Source organism: Triticum urartu, chromosome 1, assembly GCF_003073215.2.
Source record: "Triticum urartu cultivar G1812 chromosome 1, Tu2.1, whole genome shotgun sequence".
In the NCBI taxonomy this organism is placed as follows: domain Eukaryota; kingdom Viridiplantae; phylum Streptophyta; class Magnoliopsida; order Poales; family Poaceae; genus Triticum; species Triticum urartu.
In genome coordinates this window covers 371,561,863-371,569,978 of record NC_053022.1, presented here as the reverse complement: position 1 = coordinate 371,569,978, position 8,116 = coordinate 371,561,863, and positions in this window count along the sequence as shown.

Genomic DNA, 8,116 nt, shown 5'->3' with positions numbered 1-8,116 from the left:
AAAAACTTCACTTTTTTGGAAATGGAGGCATGCTCCCGGCCTCTGCATCATGATGATGCATGCGGCCATTTTATTAACAATCCAGAAAGTATCGTCATAAAAGTCTTACAGCTCGCACACAGAGCAGAACAAAGTAAAATAAAGAAAATTACATGCGGACAAGGACAAACGATACGGTAATAAAAAGGATAAGCTCCCTAGACTCCTATCCTGTTATGCGAGCGCCATCTGAACCGGTTGAATATAACCCGAGCTACCATCTTTCATTGGTTGCACTCAGTAACCAAAGGCTCCCTGGAGTTCATAGGAGTGAGTAAGGACCACGTACGGATTCAAGTTGTAGCTCTGAAGATAACTTGCAAAAAAGTTAAAGTGTGTTGTCTGTTAAAAATCATATCATTCCTGCAGTTTCATATAGCCCATAATAGCGCACATATTCCAATCCAAATATGAGCCGTAGTAATCTGTTCTACCCCAACTAACCACGTCCCAAATAAAGACGCAATATCTACTGGAGGATTAATATTAAAAGCTATATGAATCGTTCTCCAAAGTAACTTGGCAAGTGGACATTCAAGAAATAAGTGTTGTATTGTTTCATCATGATCATAAAAACAACACCGCGAACTGCCTACCCATCGCCTCTTAATTAAGTTGTCCTTTGTGAGTATCACTTGCTTGTGGACAAACCACATGAAAATTTTAATACGCAAAGGAATCTTAACCTTCCAAATGTGCATCGACCTTGAGAGGGGGCCAGAGTTAATCAGATCCATATAGAATGATTTCACCGTAAACATCCCATTCTTAGTGAACTTTCATTGTGTTGAATCCGGCTGGTCGGAGAGTTGAACTTCTATCAATATCCGAACCAAGTGCATCCAGACGGTCCATCTCTCACCAACTAACACACGTCTGAACTGGATGTTCAAGGGAATTGTTTGAAGGACGGTGCCTACGTAATCCTCCTTACATTGCATAATATTATAAAGGGTAGGATATTTGACGGTCAGGGGCGTCTCTCCTAACCATGTATCCTCCCAAAATCTTGTTGACATCTCATTGCCAATCGAGAATTTGACCCTACGAAAGAGCATGTCCTTCGTTCGCATAAGTCCCTTCCAGAACGGCGAGTCAGTCGGTCTCATGGTAACCTGAGCTAGTGTTTTCGAGTGCAAATACTTATTGCAGGATTTGAGACCACATGTCCTCCGGCTCTGTCTCTAATCTCTATAACCATTTTCTCATAAGACATTTAGTATTAATTTCTAAGTTCTCAATACCAAGACCCCCTTGGTCTTTAGGTCGGCAAAGGATATCCCATCGCGCGAGACGGTATTTCCTCTTGGCCTCATCAGACTGCCAAAAGAAATGAGATCTAAAGAAATCAAGTCGCTTTCGAACCCCTTTCGAAATTTCGAAGAACGAAAGTAGAAACATCGACATACTAGTCAGTACTGAGTTAATCAAAACTAGCCGACCTCCATATGATATAAGATTGCCCTTCCAACAACTAAGTTTTTTTTCAATTCGTTCTTCAATACATTTCCATTCTTTATTGGATAGCTTACGGTGATGGATCGGTATACCCAAGTAACTGAATGGTAAAGCACCTAATTCACATCCGAACAATTGTCTGTAAGTGTGTTCCTAGTCTTTGGACTTCCCAAAGTAGAACACCTCGCTCTTATGAAAATTAATTTTTAAGCCACACAATTGTTCAAAGAGACACAAGATAAGTTTCATATTACGTGCCTTAGCCATGTCATGTTCCATGAATAGAATAGTGTCATCAGCATACTGTAGAATGTATACCCCTCCATCGACTAGATGAGGAACTAGTCCCTCTACATGGCCATGCTGCTTAGCCCTGCCAATAATGATGGCCAGCATATCTGCCACAATATTGAACAAAAGAGGAGACATGGAATCCCCTTGTCGCAACCCCTTATGTGTCTCGAAATAGTGACCGATGTCATCGTTCACCTTGATTCCAACACTACCTTTCTGTACTTGGGTATCCACTTGGTTCCTCTAGGTTTCACTAAAACCCTTCATGCGCATTGCCTGCTGAAGAAAAGGCCACTTTACTTTATCATACGCCTTCTCAAAGTCCACTTTGAAAATAACCCCATCCAGTTTCTTGGAGTGGATCTCATGAAGCGTTTCATGTAGAACGACCACCACTTCCAGTATGTGTCGTCCCGGCATGAACGCTGCCTGGCTTGCACTACTAGGGAAAAGCCTAGCATCAGCGCGGGTTTTGGGCCTATTAGTAGCGCGGGGACCGGCGCTACTAATAAGGTGCTACAGCTAACGTATAGCAGTAGCGCCTGTTGTCCCATGCTACTGCTATACATGAATAGTTGTAGCGCTCTTTAGAAAAGGGCGCTGCTGATATTATCTGCAGCGCTGTTTACTGGGAAGCGCTACTGGTAAGGCGGCGCTACTGCTAAATTTCCTCCCCTCGCTACTACTAGTTTTATTAGTTTTTTTCCCTGCATATTTGTTTTGTATTTGAATAGGCTTTATACAATAATCTTTAGCATATCATACACATACAAATGTAATCATAGCATATACATACAATTAGTCTCATCAAATCATGTCATCATCATAACCATCATCCAACACAAAGTGGTCTCTCGTCATCATCTCGAAAATAGCGATACAAGTCTCGATTACTTGCAAATACATTGTCATCCATCTAAACAATGATATACGCGAGAAGAGCTATCACTTTGATAGAGAGAGAGGAGGGTTATCCTTTACAATCTCGGAGTAGGTGACTTCTTGTCGATGATCTTTGCTTTCACTCGATTTTTACAGGCGACCAACGCGTCGCTAAACTTGGTCATGGCATGTTTGTTTATCTTCTTCACTGTCGGGTCCTCATCTGGATCTTTATAATCCTTCTCATTCCGGCCCGGGAACAAGGATATCTGGTGAAACTTCTTTAGGAGGGAGCTCCTCATATTTTCTATCTTCTGTAGTTTCTCATCGTTGATTGTGGCGGTTCTTCGTACGATGCAGCCTATCTGATTGCCGTAGCATCGACGCGCTTCCTCGGGCGCCTTTGGCTCAAAATTGCCGTCGTCCACCTTCGTGACCACCAGTCTAGTAGTCCTGAGTTTTTTAGGAGGCCGTTGCCTCTTTGCTTTCGGTTCTACACCGGCTCCGCTCCCCGAGGCAGCGCCGATTGCTACCTCTTGAGCTTGCGTTGGTTTTCCTCGAAGAGGAAGGGATGATGCAGCAAAGTAGCGTAAGTATTTCCCTCAGTTTTTGAGAACCAAAGTATCAATCCAGTAGGAGGCCACGCTCAAGTCCCTCGTACCTGCACAAAACGATAACTACTCGCAACCAACGCGATTAGGGGTTGTCAATACCTTCACGGTCACTTACGAGAGTGAGATCTGATAGATATAATATTTTTGGTATTTTTGGTATAAAGATGCAAAGTGAAAAGTAAAGGCAAAGTAAAAAAGCAAAGCAAGATTAAAGTGACGGAGATTGATATGATGAGAATAGACCCGGGGGCCATAGGTTTCACTAGTGGCTTCTCTCAAGAGCATAAGTATTCTACGGTGGGTGAACAAATTACTGTTGAGCAATTGACATAATTGAGCATAGTTATGAGAATATCTAGGCATGATCATGTATATAGGCATCACGTCCGTGACAAGTAGACCGAAACGATTCTGCATCTACTACTATTACTCCACTCATCGACCGCTATCCAGCATGCATCTAGAGTATTAAGTTAAAACAGAGTAATGCCTTAAGCAAGATGACATGATGTAGAGAGATAAATTCATGCAATATGAAATAAACCCCATCTTGTTATCCTCGATGGCAACGATGCAATACGTGCCTTGCTGCCCCTTCTGTCACTGGGAAAGGACACCGCAAGATCAAACCCAAAGCTAAGCACTTCTCCCATGGCAAGAACTACCAATTTAGTTGGCCAAACCAAACGGATAATTCGAAGAGACTTGCAAAGATAACCAATCATACATAAAAGAATTCAGAGAAGATTCAAATATTATTCATAGATAGACTTGATCATAAACCCACAATTTATCGGTCTCAACAAACACACCGCAAAAAGAAGATTACATCGAATAGATCTCCAAAAGAGAGGGGGAGAACTTTGTATTGAGATCCAAAAAGAGAGAAGAAGCCATCTAGCTACTAACTATGGACCCAAAGGTCTGAGGTAAACTACTCACACTTCATCGGAGAGGCTATGATGATGTAGAAGCCCTCCGTGATGACGGCCCTCTCCGGCGGAGCTCCGGAACAGGCCCCAAGATGGGATCTCGTGGATACAGAAAGTTGCGGCGGTGGAATTAGGTTTTTGGCTTCGTATCTGGTCGTTTGGGGCTACATATGTATATATAAAAGGAAGAAGTACGTCGGTGGAGCTCCGAGGGGCCCACGAGGCAGGGGGCGCGCCCCCCACCCTCGTGACCGCCTCTCTGATGCCTTGGCGTAGGGTCCAAGTCTCCTGGATCACGTTCGGTGAGAAAATCACGTTGCCGAAGGTTTCATTCCGTTTGGACTCTGTTTGATATTCCGTTTCTTCGAAACACTGAAATAGGCGAAAAACAACAATTCTGGGCTGGGTCTCCGGTTAATAGGTTAGTCCCAAAAATAATATAAAAGTGGAAAAATAAAGCCCATATAGTCCAAAACAGTAGATAATATAGCATGGAGCAATCAAAAATTATAGATACGTTGGAGACGTATCAGGCATCCCCAAGCTTAATTCCTGCTCGTCCTCGAGTAGGTAAATGATAAAAAGAGAATTTTTGATGCGGAGTGCTACTTGGCATAATTTCAATGCAAATCTTCTTAATTGTGATATGAATATTCAGATTTGAAAGATTCAAGACAAAAGTTTATATTGACATAAAAATAATAATACTTCAAGCATACTAACAAAGTAATTATGTCTTCTCAAAATAACATGGCCAAAGAAAGTTATCCCTACAAAATCATATAGTCTGGCTATGCTCTATCTTCACCACACAAAGTATTTAAATCATGCACAACCCCGATGACAAGCCAAGCAATTGTTTCATACTTCTAACTTTTTCAAAACTTTTTCAATCTTCACGCAATACATGAGCGTGAGCCATGGATATAGCACTATAGGTGGAATATAATGGTGGTTGTGGAGAAGACAAAAAGGAGAAGATAGTCTCACATCAACTAGGCGTATCAACGGGCTATGGAGATGCCCATCAATAGATATCAATGTGAGTGAGTAGGGATTGCTCATGCAACGGATGCACTAGAGCTATAAGTATATGAAAGCTCAAAAAGAAACTAAGTGGGTGTGCATCCAACTTGCTTGCTCATGAAGACCTAGGGCAATTTGAGGAAGCCCATCATTGGAATATACAAGCCAAGTTCTATAATGAAAATTCCCACTAGTATATGAAAGTGATAACATGAGAGACTCTCTACTATGAAGATCATGGTGCTACTTTTGAAGCACAAGTGTGGTAAAAGGATAGTAACATTGTCCCTTCTCTCTTTTTCTCTCATTATTTTTATTTTTATTTTTATTTGGGCCTTTTCTCTTTTTTTATGGCCTCTTTTTATTTGGGCTTATTTTGCCTCTTTTTTTATTTATTTTATTTTTCGTCCGGAGTCTCATCCCGACTTATGGGGGAATCATAGTCTCCATCATTCTTTCCTTGCTGGGACAATGCTCTAATAATGATGATCATCACACTTTTATTTTTCTTACAACTCAACAATTACAACTCAATACTTAGAACAAAATATGACTCTATATGAATGCCTCCGGTGGTGTACCGGGATATGCAATATGACAATGATGGAGTGTGTCATAATAAACGGAACGGTGGAAAGTTGCATGGCAATATATCTCGGAATGGCTATGGAAATGCCATAATAGGTAGGTATGGTGGCTGTTTTGAGAAAGGTATATGGTGGGTGTATGATACCGGCGAAAAAGTGCGCGGTATTAGAGAGGCTAGCAAAGGTGGAAGGGTGAGAGTGCATATAATCCATGGACTCAACATTAGTCATAAAGAACTCATATACTTATTGCAAAAATCTAGAAGTTATCAAAGCAAAGTATTACGCGCATGCTCCTAGGGGGATAGATTGGTAGGAAAAGACCATCGCTCGTCCCCGACCGCCACTCATAAGGAAGACAATCAATAAATAAATCATGCTCCGACTTCATCACATAACGGTTCACCATACGTGCATGCTACGGGAATTACAAACTTTAACACAAGTATTCTTTAAATTCACAACTACTCAACTAGCATGACTTTAATATTATCACCTCCATATCTCAAAACAATTATCATGCTTCAATCTTTTCTTAGTATTCAACACACTCAAAAGAAAGTTTCACAAATCTTGAATACCAAGTATATTATTATTAAGCAAATTACCATGCTATTAAGAGACTCTCAAAATAATTTAAGTGAAGCATGAGAGATCAACAATTTCTTTAAAACAAATCCACCACCGTGCTCTAAAAGATCTAAGTGAAGAACATAGAGCAAAATTATAACGCTCAAAAGATATAAGTGAAGCACATAGAGCAAAACTACATAGCTCAAAAGATATAAGTGAAGCACATAGAGTATTCTATCAAATTTTAATTCATGTATGGCTCTCTCAAAAGGTGTGTACAGCAAGGATGATTGTGGAATACTAAGACACAAAGACACAAATAATACAAGACGCTCCAAGCAAAACACATATCATGTTGGTGAATAAAAATATAGCTCCAAGTAAATTACCGATGGAAGTGGACGATAGAGGGGATGCCTTCCGGGGCATCCCCAAGCTTTGACTTTTTGGTGTCCTTGGATTATATTGGGGGTGGCATGGGAATACCCAAGCTTAGGCTCTTGCCACTCCTTGTTCCATAATCCATCAAAAGAATTCACCCAAAACTTGAAAACTTCACAACACAAAATTTAAAGTAGAAAACTCGTGAGCTCCGTTAGCGAAAGAAAATAAAAGACCACTTCAAGGTACTGTAATGAACTCATTCTTTATTTATATTGGTGTTAAACCTACTGTATTCCAACTTCTTTATGGATTATAAACTATTTTACTAACAATAGATTCATCAAAATAAGCAAACAACACACGAAAAACAGAATCTGTCAAAAACAGAACAGTCTGTAGTAATCTGTAGCTAGAGCAAGATCTGGAACCCCAAAAATTCTAAAATAAATTGCTGGACGTGAGGAATTTATCTATTAATTATCTACAAAAATAATTAACTAAATAGCACTTTTAAAATAAAAATGATAGCAGTTCTTGTGAGCGCTAAAGTTTCTGTTTTTTACAGCAAGTTCAACAAGACTTTCCCCAAGTCTTCCCAACGGTTCTACTTCGCACAAACACTAATTAAACACAAAAAGAACAACCAAAATAGAGGATAAATAATTTATTTATTACTAAGAAGGAGCAAAAATCAAGGAACAAAAATAAAATTGGGTTGCCTCCCAACAAGCACTGTCGTTTAACGCCCCTAGCTAAGCATAAAAGCGAGGATAGATCTAGGTTGTGCCGTAGTAATAAGACAGATCGGTGAAACTCATTTCATATTCTCTATGTTCGGAAGCAAGTTTTCTTTGAGGCAAGCAAAAGTAATCAAAAGGGCTAAATTTAATAGGACAGAAGTCCCCAAGATCAATTTTAGGAGGTATAGGTTCCTCTTTCGGCCCTTCGTATTGTACAACCAATTCATCATTATAAGCATTTTTTTTCACAAAACCTTGTGATGAAGCTATGTACCTAGGGTAGGATCATGGACCTGTCCAAACTGCCCTACCCAAGGACATCTCTAGAAGAAAACACCTTCCAATCGACTTGGAGGTGTTCCACTCGGCAGACTCGAAGACACTCGACCAAGAAGCAATCACTCGACGGCCAGGAGACCTAAAGTCACTCCGCACGCTAACGGTCGGTCATTAAGTAGCTTTTATGGTCATCATAGCACTTTATTAGGGGCGTTACCAGTAACGCCCGACCTTAATGTATTTGAAACCCTGCATAACTGAGGGCCAGAGGGGTCTGTCGAACTCTATATAAGCCACCCCCCTCCTCA